At 45.2% G+C, this 16,362-nt stretch overlaps 1 protein-coding gene across 2 annotated transcripts in view; it reads left to right on the top strand.

Annotated features, from left to right (window-relative positions):
* The window catches only part of CHID1 (chitinase domain containing 1), a 580,147-nt gene that overhangs the window by 42,477 nt on the left and 521,308 nt on the right, over positions 1–16,362 (top strand). The gene's annotated exons all lie outside the window — the stretch shown is intronic.

The raw sequence follows: 16,362 nt of genomic DNA on the forward strand, positions 1-16,362 counted from the left end.
TATGTTATGAATGTATGTTATGAATGTATGCTATGAATGTATGTTATGTCATATCCTCTCATTTAACACACACATTTCAAAATACTGTCACACCCGGGACTCAAACCAATCACCTCTCACATGGCAGTCAGACACCTTAAAGATGGAGCTACTGTACAGTATCTGCCAAGCAATTTCTGATTTACACTATGGACCTGATTCAGCATGGATTGCAATTGCAACAGCGTACACAGATCAGCCAATTGCTGCGTATTACGTATGCACTGTGCATGCACGGCGATTACAGGCACACTGTAGAATCCATCACAGAGTGAGTGACAGGCCATGAACGTTGGGGGTGGTGACGGGGGAGTGGTTGCAGAAACACAGACGTGCCTGTCCATTCATAGGCAAAACTAGTAATTGGTTGTCTCGGTTCCAACCCCTTCCCTGAACTTATGTTACCATCAGCGGTACAAGTGTAAATTATATGTGAAAGGGGCAGTATGTGTGCGCCAAAAATATTAGGCGCTGCTGCGCATCATGAGGGGCGTGGTTACTCGAAATGGGAGTGTCATCATGACACTACACCCATTTCTCATCACTATGGGAGCATTCCTCTACATTCCGTTCCAAATACACCATACCTATATGGTGGTTTCTCTGCAATGTGGAACCTCTGAGGAAACTGATCCTCCATGGGCAGATGGTGTCTCTTTAGTTGGTATTCACTATTCATGTAGGAGATCACATGGTACAGCAGATGCCGGTTTGTGTATAAATATAACCAATGTCATCATAATACAACAGAGGTTCAACCAGACTCGTGCCCCTTGTATCTCCTCCAGCCTCCTGCCCCATCTTTCCTGCCTCCTGCCTTTCCAGCCCCTGCCTGTGTCTCTCAGCCTCAAATCCTCCCCTGTGTCCTTTAGCCTCCCCCTCACTCTGTGCCAGCCAGCCTCCCCCCATGTGCCAGCCAGCCTCCCCCGTGTGTGAAGCAATCACCCAGCCTCCCCGTGTGTGAAGCAATCACCCAGCCTCCACCGTGTGTGAAGCAATCACCCAGCCCTCCCCCCTGTGTCATAATCAGCCAGCCCCCCCGTATCATAATCTGCCAGCCTCGCCCCCTGTGTCATAATCTGCCAGCCTCCCTCCCCTGTGTCATAATCTGCCAGCCTCCCCCCCTGTGTCATAATCTGCCAGCCCCCCCCCCATTGTGTCATAATCAGCCAGCCTTCCCCCTGTGTCATAGTCAGCCAGCTTCCCCCCCTGTGTCATAGTCAGCCAGCCTCCCCCCCTGTGTCATAGTCAGCCAGCCTCCCCCCCTGTGTCATAGTCAGCCAGTCTCCCCCCCTGTGTCATTATCTGCCAGCCCCCCCATTGTGTCATAATCAGTAAGCCCCCCCCCCTTGTCATAATCTGCCAACCTCCCCCCCGTGTCATAATCTGCCAGCCTCCCCCCGTGTCATAATCAGCCAGCCTCCCCCCTGTGTCATAGTCAGCCAGCCAACCTCCCCCCTGTGTCTCTAATCCTGTGTCTCTGCAGCCACCAGCCCAGCCGAGCGCAGTGCATACTTACCTCCATCTGCTACTGCTAGTTGCTTAGCTTCATTCTCCTCCTGCAGTGCCGCTCGCACCCAGTCCTCTCCTCTGCTCTTCAGTTCAAATGAAGGGACGCAGAGAGCGGGAGCGCGCGGCGTGATGTCATCACGACTGCTAAATGCAGCAAGGGAGGCGGAGCTCCGGAGGTTCTAACAAGTAGTGTTAATCCTCCCGATCCTTACCGGAACAGCCGCAGTGGCGGACGGTAAGTGCTTTAAATTTGTGGCAGGCTGGCTAATGGGTGGGCAAAGCTCTTTCTGGCTGAGGGCACTAAAAAAATCTAGTTACGGCTCTGGTGCCAAAATTTGAAAAGCTTTGCACCATATTCAGATGGTGTGAATCGCTTTAAGCCTATGGAGGTTTACTAGCAGGAAAGAGATCTACTGATCCCCCACCTGCAGCCTCTGTCCGGCAGCAGAAACTGACATTGTGCACATGTGCAGTATCGGATTTCCCCAGAGGAGTAAAAGACTTCTTTAAAATGCCGGGGAAGTAACCGCAGGACAAGCTATCCGTGCGGGTTCAGTTTAGTACATAGCGCGGATATTTTAATTTGAAATTAAGATATCCCCTGCAATACATATTAATAATTGCGACACTGTCCCCATTATTAATAAATAGACCTCTAAATCTGTTATACTTCTTCTGGCGTTCCATTTTATTTTCGCTACTAATAGAGAGAAACAAAGCAGCGCTGCAATTAGAAATGTTGATAATTTTAAGATATAAAGGAAGGCAAACCTACAGGCTTAGGAAATGAATAATAAAAGTAAAATAGAATTAAATGATTTACTAAGTGAGGCACATGTATTCAATTAATGGGATCAGCAAGCCTGTAAATTCTGTCTGCTCATGTATGACGTATTCGTCCCCTAGTGCTGACAAGATGAGATCAATTAAAGAAAGGGGTGTAGATTTTAATATAACGTACCAGACCTCAGTAGCAGGTCCGGAAGTATTAGTATGATGACTCCGTGTAACGCAAACCTTAAAAGTAGCTTCCCTTTGTCATGGCACTATCGCCATGGAAACAGCCAGGAGCCAATAGTGAGGGAAAACAAATGGCCCTGGGAGTTGGTAACACGGAACGTCCATGGAACGCGGCGTCTGATGATAATGCCGCGTACCACAGGGCGCTATCGTATCACCCTTTGTTTGGTAACCAAGGAAACACACAGTGTCCCATATTCGGGATGAATCTTGACACTCGCTAGTCTAATAAACACCGGCTAAAGTTCCGGCTAGCCTAAAGAAGGATACCAGAGCTGGATCCACATAAGTTAACATATACAGGATTGAGGTTTAAGAAAGGAGGAGAAAACAAAAACTGTAGCATATCTAGATAAATGAAGTGCCCCTAAAAAAGCCATATTAAAGGGAAGGCAGTTGAAAAAAAACCTCTATAAATTGGCAATCCCTATGGGTGAGAAGGGATTACTAAAAGGAGTAGCATAGAACAATAACAACTACCGTATATACTCGAGTATAAGTCGACCCGAATATAAGCCGAGGTACCTAATTTTACCACAAAAAACTGGGAAAACTTATTGACTCGAGTATAAGCCTAGGGTGGGAAATGCAGCAGCTACTGGTAGTAATCCCCCCTCTGGTACTGTCCCCAGTAGTAATCCCCCCCCTGGTAGTGCCCCCAGTAGTAATCCCCCCCTGGTAGTGCCCCCAGTATTAATCCCCCCCCTGGTAGTGCCCCCAGTAGCAACATCCCCCCTGGTAGTGCCCCCAATATTAATCCCCCCCCCTGGTAGTGCCCCCAGTAGCAATATCCCCCCCTGGTAGTGCCCCCAGTATTAACCCCCCCTGGTAGTGCCCCCAGTAGCAACATCCCCCCTGGTAGTACCCCCAGTATTCCCCCCCTCCCTGGTAGTGCCCCCAGTAGCAACATCCCCCCCTGGTAGTTCCCCCATTATTAATCCCCCCCCTCTGGTAGTGTCCCCAGTAGCGATATCCCCCCCTGGTAGTACCCCCCGGTAGTAGCCCCCCCAGTAGAAAGAAATGTAAAAAAAAAAAACACTTACCTGTAACCCCGCTCCTGGTCCCGACGCTGCTACAGGCTCCTCCGCTTTGCATAATGGGAGAGACGTCGTCATGACGACGTCTCTCCCATTACCCACTGCGGGAGCCGGAAGATGGCTCCCGCAGTGGGAGCAGCAGGAGCCGCTGAGAGTCTGACAGACTCTCAGCGGCTGCTGATTACACCAAACACATAGCTGCCGGCTCCGGCGGCTGTGTGTTTGGCAGTGTGTAGCGCTGACCGAACTCCGTCCGGTCAGCGCTACACACGCGGTGCAGGCTGTGTCACAGTGACACAGTCTGCACCGCGGCCCGCATGGTACGCTACTCAGCAGCGTACCATGCGGGCATGACTCGAGTATAAGCCGAGGGGGTGCTTTTTCAGCACAAAAAATGTGCTGAAAAACTCGGCTTATACTCGAGTATATATACGGTATTAAGTAAACAATTTATACAATAAATAAAAATAAATATAGAGATATAGGACCTCATTCAGAGGCTGTCGTTAGTTGCAAGCAGTCGCACTGAATCAGGGCGGGCGCTTGCATCCTGAACGACCACCTCCTTGTCGATCGCTAAGCTGTGGGTTACCACCCACAGCTTAACGATCGACCAGGTTGATGGTCGCGATGGTGATCACCATCGGGGCTTACGACCAGACCCTAAGGTTGGGTCTGGACACTCGTAAGCCCCAGGGAGCTTTCTGCTCTGATGGAGCAGGAAGCTCCCCACTGACATCACTGATGATGTTAGTGCGGCCGCCCACAAAACGGTAGGCGTTCTTTAAGGAACACCTCCATTTTGGAAACCACCCCCCCCCCCCCCCCCCTGGCCCGCCTACCAAACGGGGCCAGCTGTCGATCAGCATCGACAGCCGCCCCTTTGGTAGCGAGCTCCGGAGCGACAAGAGTTTCTCTGTCGCTCCGGGGGTGGCGCAGGTGCAGTGCGGCAGTGTGACCACCCACAGCTATAGCGAGCGGCCAAAATGATGGTCGCGATGGTCAAGACCATCGCGTTCATCGGGCTTGCGACGAGACCCTTGCGGTAGGGTTTCGCTGCCGCAAGCCCTGGAGTGCTTTTGGCTCTATCAGAGCCAAAAGCACTCCCACTAGTGATGTCAGTGATGTCAGCACTCATCACTAGTGATGTCAGTGGGGCCGGCCCCAGACGGTAGGCGTTCCCATGGGAACGCCTCCGTCTGGGCAGCCACGCCCCCGGCACGCCCACCAAAGGGGGCATGCTGTCAATCACCATCGACAGCACGCCCCCTTTGGTGCGAGACCAATAACGACGGTTTGGCCATCGTTATTCGGGTCTCGCGCATGCGCACGACGGAGCAGCCTCCGTCGTGCGCATGCGCACTTTTGCAACATTGACCCACTTGCGAGCGGGTCTTAATCAGGCCCTAAGTTTTAAGGCCTCGTTTAGGCCTCTCGGACAAAGGGAATCAAGTTGAAAGGTCCAGTAAACTTCTTGTTGGCACAGTTGATGGAATCTGTCTCCCCCGCCACGGACTGTCGAGTAGTACGTCCCACATAATTGAGGTTACATCCAAATTGTAACCGATAGATCACCCAATCAGTGTTACAAATAATAGAACTACATAATTTTAACTCTTTATTTCCTGCCGCAATGGGTATTGATAGAGTTCTCTTTTGGCCATGTTTACAAGTGGTACAGTTTCCTCTTCCACATTTGTAATAGCCCAAAAACTTTCTATCTAACCAATTGGCAGAGGACTTACTTGTTGTATCCACAATTGAATCACATTTGAAAACACTGGGGGCGAGCATGGTTTTTAATGATCGATTTTTTTTCTAAATATGAAGTTGGGATTCATTGGGATGATGTTTCTCAGTATAGTTTTATTAATTATTATTAAGCCTGTAGGTTTGCCTCCCTTTATATATTATTTATATATTGTGTTATAGAATGTTTTCTCAACTGTTGTCGTTTTTTAACAAAGGATTTGTTATGAACATGAGTTTTTATTTGTTTATGTTTAATTGATTGATTGAACATAGCTGGATTCATTTTAATGTAGATGAATAGCACTATATAACTATTTAAGAGCTCTACTGAGTTGTACCCAGTCACCTTGAAAAAGCTGCCAATCCAGCAGGGAAACGCGTTGGTGTGGCACCCTGAATTGGCACTTGCATCCACTTATTGTAGCACTGCGGAGATATCACAGTTGCAATTGGCATCACTTGGTTGCGGCGACGGCCATTGGTCTTTGTTTGGAAGTTTCCCTTATTGCCTGGGACCTAAAGAGCCTCATTTGCCAGAGAGCCTCAATTGAAAGACCGGGTTCCACACTAGCCACCCTCATCTATTGGGGACCACGCCACTCACCATCAGCATAAGAGACTCACAGGTCCTTGCAGGACACAAGTATCCAATTAGTGGCTTAAGTACTACAGAGAAATTACTCCGGTGTATGGGTCACTGCCAGCCATTAGACCCACAGACTATATATCTATATAGGAGAACTCTGCGAGCTGGTAATATTCCACCGACTTTTTATTACTATTCCAATCAGCTATTGAACTCTGCTCAGTACACTTTTATATTGTGCCATCTAAGGGTTTTTTTCTATTTTCAAGAGCCTACAATTTTGACATGCATGTCTGTAACTGAATTTTTGTGCTTTCATCTCATTATCTTTTATTTTTTACATTTTTGTGAGCTATTGATGTATTTATTAGACATTTGGTTATCTTAAAATTTTCAACATTTCTAATTGCAGCGCTGCTTTGTTTCTATCTATTATTCTATTTAAGAAACTTACTATCTCCTTTTAGCAGCTGCTTGGTCAAACCACTCTTGACAGCGCCTTATTATTTATATCGATATTTTCTCTACTAATGCTGGTTCTGTGCAGTGCTCTGTTACTCATGTTGTGCTGCCAGGTATCCTGAGTGCTGAGCCTTTCATGTTACTTCAAAGGACCTTACCTCAAGAGTATTTGGGCAAAAGTTAAAGGGGAAATGTAACTTATTCATAAGTAATATTTTATTTTTCCTCACTTTCAGTAGTTATGTCATCTATTGTGTGGATAGAAGTGATTCCTAGGGCTGTAAGTGTGAATAATGACTTACTATAGTGCAGGGCTAATTAGTTAAAGAGTACGTGTTTGCACTATTAAACCATTTTATGTGGGTTGATCAGAGTGGACCACTTGCCGGCTGCAGTGTTGGCGTATACCATATCTTTTCCCCCACATGTGTGTGGTCCCTACAAATTGCCCAACAGAAGACAGTTGTAGTATAAAGTTATTTATTTTTATATTCGCCAAGGCAGGGTCTCTCAACTCCAGTCCCAGGGGTGTATTTATAATGGGTGCAGGGTGTGCGGCCCGCACCGCACACCTTGCACCCATATTATACTGTAATTACCTCTCCGGAGTCGCACGTCAGCGCCAGTGTCAGCGCTGTAAAAACGCCTGGAAAATGGCCACCGTGGCCATTTTCTTGTCGTTTTGCGCATGCGCAGTACAGGGAAAGTGGCCGCCGCGGCCATTTTCCCAGAGAACTGCGCCTGCGCTATAGACTCTGGCAACACTCTATCTAGTGCCCAGAGTCTATCAGTGCGGCACTGGCCACGCTGCGCTCAGTACGCTGCCGGCCGCTGGACTGAGACTGCACACAGGCCCCCTCCTCTCTTGAAACGCCCCCTGCCCAGTTCTCAAGTACCACCAAAAGGTCACATTTTGTGGATTTCTCATGCACTTGTGAATTAATTTTGCTGGGTCTTGAACTATCCCACCTGCTTCCACAGACTGTAATCCTCAAAACATCACCTGTTTGAGAGTTGTTTTGAGGTTGAGCACCACTGCTGCAAAGCATAGTGAATATTTGACCTCTTTCATGGAAGAGCAATGGGTAGCCCGTCTAGGTACATTTTTAAGATGGATTTTCAATGTAGAAAAATGAGATCGTAGCCACAGTTTTTATAGCTTTTGCTTTCCCTCATTCTTTCAATAGTTATAGACCACCTCTTTGTGTCTGCATGTATCTCTTCATGTGGACTGTAACACATACTTGCCTATCCTTCGGCCGGGAGCCTACTGAAAATCGGGTGCCGATCCTGGCCCCCTGGAAAAGCAGGCAAGCCTCCCGCGATTAACTGTGAAACCCCCGCCAGGGAGGGGGCCGATAACTCGATTCACGCCGAATCGCGTCATTTTGGCCCTGCCCCCTGCTTCACAATGCCTGTAAGCGGCATTGTGCAGCAGGGTTGGGGCCAAAATGACGTGATAACGTGGCCCCGTCCCCGTCCACAAATGTCAGTCACCTGTCCGGCCACGCCCTCTTGTGCCAGCCATGCCCCCTTTACCCTCCCATAAGGGACAGCCAGAAAGTCGGCAACCATGCTGTAACAATTAGAGCTGATCGTAGGCTTGTAGCACCAAAAAGACAACTTTGTCTTTTTCTGGCACCTGGAAAACTTACCTACCTTATGTTTTGATTGTATGTGGCAGAGTTTCCCAATTACAGTCCAGGTTGACTTAATTAGTATATTAGTCAATTTGATTTAGCCATCTGGACTGTAATGGCGGAGTTTGGGGAACTCTGGTACATGGTATGGTCAGATTTGTAGCTTGTGACTACAAATGTGTCCACGTACACCTATCCTCAAAACGTGGCAAATAGGACCACTTGACAGGCCACGGATTTAGCAACACCAAGATTCCCGCCAGAGACTTTTCATTAAATATGCTTCTTGTTCGCATCACTAATGTGACAAATGTACAATGCATGGGTACACTGAACACAGACGCTGGCGTTTCATGTACCTCTGCGTGCAACTCGCTCTATGCCTTGCGCCATTTATTGCTTTGCTTAATTTGCACATTTATACCAATTCTTTTGCGATGAAAGTACTAATCTATTGTGCCTGGTACACCTGCCTGGTACACCTTAAGCAACTACGATGCGAATAAGACGCCAAATTTCTCGCTCCCTGTGGCAAGCGTCTCGTGCCATATGGAGCAAAAATGCTAGGTCATTGAGGACACGTGTGTGAATATTTACAAATACAGATATATACTGTATATTGTGAAATACTTTAGTGGAAAGGAGCACAAACACCAGCAGTTTTGCAGGGTAAGAGTCTTCTTTATTCTCTCACAACTTGTTGATATTTTTATGGTCACACCGTAGCCCTGGTCCCGTTGTTCACCTTGCTCAGCATGGACTCCCTAACACTACCTAGCTTTCCACAGACCTGACTATCGCCTGGCCACTTGCGGGCATCAGGAGCACTGACCACTCACTCTAGGTCACCTAATTTCTCTCTGCAGTGTGCAGGGTGTAACCCACCCCTGCTTCCAGGGAAACCCGGATTATGGACTTCAGGATGGAATTCAATCACTAACTTCTCTCAGACTACATATAATAGTGGGTTTTCCCGGGTTCTGGACCACGTTTTAGCACCTTAATATTTGCAACTGATGTCACTGGAACATTAAGCTGCTTGAAGATGGTGTTATAGCCTTTACCTTTAACAGGCTTGTCTATAATTTTATTTTCTCCTCAGACAACTCTTTCCTTTTAGTTTCTCTGCTCCATGTTCAGTGTGGTGCACACAATGATACCAAACTGCAGAGTGACCATTATTCTCCATTTAAAAATGCTGAATGACCGATTTAGAAGATTGAATACGTGTGATGCTATGTCAAGAAAGCAATTAGTTTTAAATATCACTATAATTAATACCACTTTCACACAGAAATACCTCAAAAACACAGCTTTTACCCAGAATTTGATGCACAGGTTTTTTTGCAGCACCCAGTCTGTACCCCCCTTCACACAGAAAAGCAAATTGTCGAGTTAAGCATTTGGACCCGATAATTTGCGGATCAAACGGGTATTTCTTATGTGTGAAAGGGTCAACCTGGGTCGCAGTTCTCGGGACTTCGACCCTGGTAAAAACCAGGGTCAAAGTCCCGGGAAGTTTGATCTAGGTTGACCCTTTCACACAGAAAAAGGACCAGTGTTGATCAGTAAATTACTTGGTCCAAATGTTTAACCCAGCAATTTGTTTTTCTCTGTGAAAGGGGTATAGGCAAATTATTTATGATCTTTTCTAAGGGATGCCTACAAATCCGTTCAGGCCATTTTAGAACATGTTTGGAGAGTAAGCAATAATTTATCTCTTTTCACATTTTTTTTTGTGCAAAGGCATAAACAGATATACATAGACACTAGATTTTAATTTAATCATTTTTCAGGAGGAATGAAGCATTGTTTCAAAGAGCTGTAATGCTACCAGTACCAACAAAAGTATCCACATCTGTAGATTCAACAGTTTGCTGCCGTTAAACATAAAACGTACTGACCATATCTTAATTTGGGTCTGATCAAGGCATAAAAACTGTAGAATTTTGAAATGGATATAAACATTTTTGTTGGATTATCATTTTAATTAGTTTTACTCATCCTGTTCCCGTGAGATGTAGGTTTTTTTTCCACATGAAAGATTTTGTGCATTATGTTAATCAAAGAAATTATATTAATCAAAACATAATCCACTGGATTAGTGGATATCCAGATAACCAGTTATTTGAATTTGCTGACCCACTATAGAGAATGAGACTGTTTGACAATGACAATTTCCGGACAATGTCTTTCATTTGGGAAGATCGTAGATGTGATTTTGAGGCCGAATGAAATCAAAACTCTTCCACCAAATGAAGTAGGGTTCTAAAGCTGGGAACACATTAGACCCTTGTACCCAGCCCACCCAAGATGCGACAGACAACATATTGAGCGGTCCGTACACACCGCACAATCCAGTGAACGACCGCACGATATGTCGTTCCCCAGCCGCATCCAAATGCATGGGGTCGTTCATCATATTGACAGATTGAACAGCATATAGTGGGATGGATATCCTTGCACACAGAGTGTGTGCTTGTGTAACTAAGGTAAGTGCTGCTGCCACAAGTCGGGATACCTGTCCCCTCTGAGTATACTAGAAAATTGGGATGTGTAACGCTCAGACCTATTGCTAAGTGATATGGTTTCAAATTATTGGGTGATGTGTAAAGAAGAATGGACCCAAAATGTTGCCAGATAATAGTTTACTGGTCTCAATAGACAGGATTTTATAAAACAAAGACAAATGCAAAACAAGTAAATGTGGCAAAGTCCAGTAACAATGTTAGTGCAGCAAGTGTTTGCCGTAAAGTTGAAGGTGGTAGAGGGTATTATCAGTACCTGTGATGATCTGTTCCGGTATTCAGAGAGTCCAAAACGTGGTTAAGCAGAGTCTTCCACCTAGTGTTGTGGACATTTTTTAGAGCTAAGGGCGGCGTCCCGCTTACCTGGCTAGTCGTTCTGGTTATGCGTGGTTGGTGCCTGGATACTTGTGGATGTGTAGCAAAGAGACATGGCCACGGGTAGCCTGGTGTGGTTAACCATGTGACGTCGACCTCGCACAATGGGGACCTTCAGGAGGTGCTTCCTCCGGCAGCTCAATTGTAGACTGACCGTGGTGTATTGATCCTTCTTGTCTGTTACATCCAGGTACATTGCTGGCATGGTGTAATGTGGCATGATTCCCCAATCCTGGGGTTTTGCGGGTTGATTCCTGCTGGGTGTTGGTATAGGTGGTGCTCTGCGTTTATATCGGCTTAGACCGGTAGGTAGCACTTGAAGCGAACCTCGTCCTCTGGACCAGATACACTGACTACCAGTTTTTCATCTTGAAAGGTGACCTTGATTCACTTCACAAATTCATCAACTACATCAATGACAACCCCATTAACCTCAAATTCACCACCACCTACAGCAAAGAAAAAGTAGAATTTCTCGACTTCAACATATTCATTCTCAACAACACTATACAGTCCAACACATTCAGAAAATCGGTAGACGTGAACAGCTTCATACTGGCATCCAGCAGTCACCACCCAAAGTGGCTGAACAACATACCACTAGGCCAATTCCCCAGACTAAGGAGGAACTGCTCCAACATTGAGGATTTCCAAACACAAGGCTTACTACTCCAAAACCAATTCCTAGAAACTCAATATGACTGACAACTTGTCTCAGATGCATTCGATAAAACCCTTAATACAGATAAACAACCACTACTAAGGTACACTGAAAGATCAGACACAGCAAAAGATCAAAACATCTACTTCATAACACAACACAACAAACAAGCCCAGCAATTGCACATGATCATACAAAAACACTGGCACATCCTTCTACAGGATGAGACCTTCATCCTTCAAAACCTAAGATTGTTTTCGGAAAGCACCTGACATAAAAAATAAATTAGTTCATAACTACATCCCCCCACGCAACAAGATACAAACCACAATAGATGGCCACCACCCACCCAACAGCTTCTTCCATTGCGGTATATGTATATCAAGCTAAACAACTAACATCAGCACCACAATGAATACACTCCCCATAACATCCACGTCCAATGGCAAACTCATCAACAAAAAAGAAACAATCTCCTGCCACTCAAAAGGGGCTATTTTATCCATTAGAGTGGCCCTGTCCAAAACAGTACATAGACTGGATGATCAGACCTCTCAAAGTGCGAACCGGGGAACATATCAGGAACATAAGGAAAGGATCTTCTGAACACCCACTCTCACTACGCTACAAAGACCACCACAACTGCAATCCTGCCTAAAATTCTCAGGCATAAAACAAGTCAAAGCCAACTGGAGAGGGGGGGACTACATCAGGTTGATAAATAAAGAAGAGTTGAAATTAATTTACACTATGTACACCTTTGCACCCAAAGGACTTAATACAGATAACGAGATTTGATCTACGATATGCAGTTAATACCGCAAGTTCATTTAGTAATAACATTATTACACAGGGATCTGTGCATCCGATGTTTTGTATCCTAAAGCATTAACCAAAGACCAACATGAACACATAAGTGCCAGAACAGTCCTCCCCCCTAACACATCACCTACTGGTACCTATTATGAGCGCATCCACCAATATATAGATTAACACACATACTACCCTAACACATCACCCAACATCGCCAATATCTGTAATGTACCTACACATCACACTACATATACACCCCCCACCACCACCCTATCCCATAACAGCACAACCACCTCCTATAATCAACATATGTACAATGCACACATTACTGTACAACATTGTATCCTATCTCCTTTCTAACCAGTCATTTATCAACCATATCCCAGCACAACTATTTGTATATACATTTGATATAATACGTTCCAACAATGCGTCTTATTACTTCACAGCCCACTGCTTTTATTTTTATTTATTTATTTTTTTCTCTTGTTTACAATCTGCATGATCACCTCACGCTGACACCGGATCCAAGATGGCTCCTTAACCCTTTCTTGGCTGGATCCAAGATGGCTTCTTAAACCCTGCTTCTTTTTTTTTTCCTTCTGTTTACAATGTGCATGATCACTTGACCGCCTCACCTAGCCACAACCACCACCCAATCAGAGAGGCGCTCCCTGAGTGACAAGATCACCAACTAATCAGATACTTGAAACTGACAGCCAATCAAACTCTGACACTGTATCCAAGGTGGCTTCTTAACCCCTTCCTGGCTGGATCCAAGATGGCTTCTCAACCCGTCCTCTTTTTTTTTTTTTTTTTTATCTGTTTACCATCTACATGATCACGATTGCCTCACCGCAACCAACCTTTACCTAGTAACAAATACCTCCCAATCAGAGAAGCACTCCATGAGTGACCAGATCACCAACTAATCAGATACCTGAAACTGACAGCTAATCAAACGCTGACACCAGATCCAAGATGGCTTCTTAACCCCTTTCTTGGCCGGCCTGCACCACTCATACTCCCTGAGGAAGGCCCACGCTGGGCAGAAACGCGTTGGAGTTGCATCCACATCTTCCATACCAAGCTCTGCACTATACCACAGCTAGCTCATACACCCGCACCTACAGCAGGCCGTGCTACCCACCAGTCTGAGCCGATATCAACGCAGAGCACCACCTATACCAACACCCAGCAGGAATCAACCTGCAAAACCCCAGGATTTGGGAAATCGTGCCACATCACACCGTGCCAGCAACGTACCTGGATGTAACAGACAAGAAGGATTGATACACCGCAGTCTACAATTGAACTGCCAGAGGAAGCACCTCCTGAAGGTCCCCATTGTGTGAGATCGATGTCACACAGTTAACCACACCAGGCCACCCATGCCCACATCTCTCTGCTACACATCCACAAGTATCCAGGCACCGACCACGCATAACCAGGACGACCAGACAGGTAATCGGGACGCCGCTCTTAGCTCTGAAAAGTCCACAACACTAGGTGGAAATTAGACTCTGCTTAACCATGTATTGGACTCTCTGAATACTGGAATAGACCATCCCGGGTACTGATAATACCCACTACCACCTTCCACTTTACAGCAAATACTTGCCTCACTAACATTTTTACTGGACATTGCCACATTGACTTGTTTTGCATTTGTTTTTGTTGTTTTGCTGCATCCTGCATGTCCAAGATTGCCCCACTTGTGTCATTTTGCACATTACTATATTTGTTCATACCAATCAGCCCACATCTATGATTGCTACATTTCTCTGTACAAGCACCAATATTCTGTTTACTGCTGCAGTCTATTTAGACCAGTAAACTATTATCTTGCAACATTTTGGGTCCATTCTTCTTTACACATCACCCAATCATTTGAAACAATACCACTTAGCAATAGCTCTGAGCGGTACAAATCCCAATTTTCTGAACAGAATTTCTGTCGATGCGATGAACGACCCAGTGGGAGCGCGCATGGGCCGACACGCTTGCATACACATACTTGCTTATGTCGACAACATATCGTCTAATGTGTACCCACCATAAGTGTCATTTCGGTCAGACAAAACCGTAACCTATAATCTGCATATAGTGCAATTTCTTCCTATTAATCCATGAATATCTTTATGATTTCTAATCATACAGGCTAATGGCTATGTAGCTAAAGCAGGGAAGGTGACAAGGGGCAACTGAAATATTTGTACTCACACTGAAATATCTAAATATGATATACTGGAGAGTTTAAACATACACAGTGAAACAATAGCATGTGACTACTCCATCTGACCACCTGCTCGGTGCTCTTGTATTATAGTAATAGGTAGTTAAAATGGCTGAATTGCAAATAATAATAGTTGCATGTTGGCACTTCACTCATTTGTTTAATGACAGAATTAAGTTTAACAAGCTCTGGCAGCAAGCAATTTCTTCATACAGCCACAAAAATATATGTATACAGTATGGTAGCATAAGTGATCAATGCTATTGCTTGAGATGAACTTAAAAGACCAAACTATTGTGATATTTACAAAATGTATATAATTATTATTAATGATCCATCCAAAATAATAAAATAATTAGAAAAATGTATAAAAATTATATAATAATATCCAAATACTGTAACATTAAGGGGGAGATTCAATTAGCTCCTTAACGTTATCGGGGGTGAAAAAGAGACTATTGAATTTGAAACCCTGTTTTACCAGAGCCCCTTTTTAACACTCGTTAGAAAGTGTCCTTAAATGCTGTTAACAGGCGTAAAACGTGTCAGTGATAGGTTCACAGACCTATGCATTAACTGGGTCTTTTCACCCGTATATAGCATAGCTATCGGGAATTTCTTTTCAGGTCTCATGAGTATTGAATAGCCCCAGGGTGATGAATTAGCCCACAGTAAATTACAGCAGCTAATTGAATCTCCCCCTAAGGCGAGTATTAGCCGCTATAACACGTTTACACTGAATAACATGGATAAATGCAACTTAACGCGGCCAGTTGCAAATTCTTTGCTATTCGAATAACTGCGAATGTTAACTCTCAATGGAATGTTATGCAGAATTTTGTCCGCAGCCCCTGAGCAGGTGAAAAGTTGGAGAAAATCCCCATTTTAAAGATAAAAATGTCAGGTCTTGGCTCAGAAGCCCTCTCACTTTTTTTTCTTTAATGAGCTTAATTAGACCAATAATAACATCACTCTTGGAGTCATATTCTGCAAAATGCAGAATAATGGGTTTAAAGATGTGTGACAGGTATATGGGGGGAGCTGTAAGTGACATAAATGGCACAAAATAAATCAATTTACAGACATTTTTATGCACCCCAAATGTATCAAGAACATTAATTTGCTGAAAATATTTGTTCTATTATTTTTTCACCGTTAATAAAAAAAAAAAATGCAATAATCATACATTTGACATGTTTTAAGGAGGGCTGGATTAAAGGGGGGGCACTGGGGGCCCCCTGCCACCCACCACAGATCAGATCGATTTCCACGATCCACAGCGCAGGCGCAGCCAGCGCTGTAGCAGCCGCTGTCTAAGACATCCTTTACGGTCCCCGTCGGCACCGCAGAGCAGTGCTGGGTTGCCGTGCCGGTGGTGGACCAATAAGATGACAAGTTGCAGCCTGCGGCTTTCATTGACTATATGGCGCGCAGGCTGCAGGGAACAGGTCGTGACTTTGAAGGAAGGGGCAGGCGCCGGGCACGCCACACACACAGGCGCATATGGAGACAGAGGGTGGAACATGCCACGGTGCAGCTGGGGGCGGCTGAGGCAGAGTGTCACATAACAGTCTGTCAGCACCATAAAAGAAAAAAGTAAAGGTGGGTACACACCTGACAGATATATCTGCAGATCGAGTGATCTGCAGATATATTTGCTGATGATGGTCGTTCATACACACTGAACAGCCATCATCTGCT

The sequence above is a fragment of the Taudactylus pleione genome, unplaced genomic scaffold, assembly GCF_031769625.1.
Source record: "Taudactylus pleione unplaced genomic scaffold, aTauple2 ptg000109l, whole genome shotgun sequence".
NCBI lineage: Eukaryota > Metazoa > Chordata > Amphibia > Anura > Myobatrachidae > Taudactylus > Taudactylus pleione.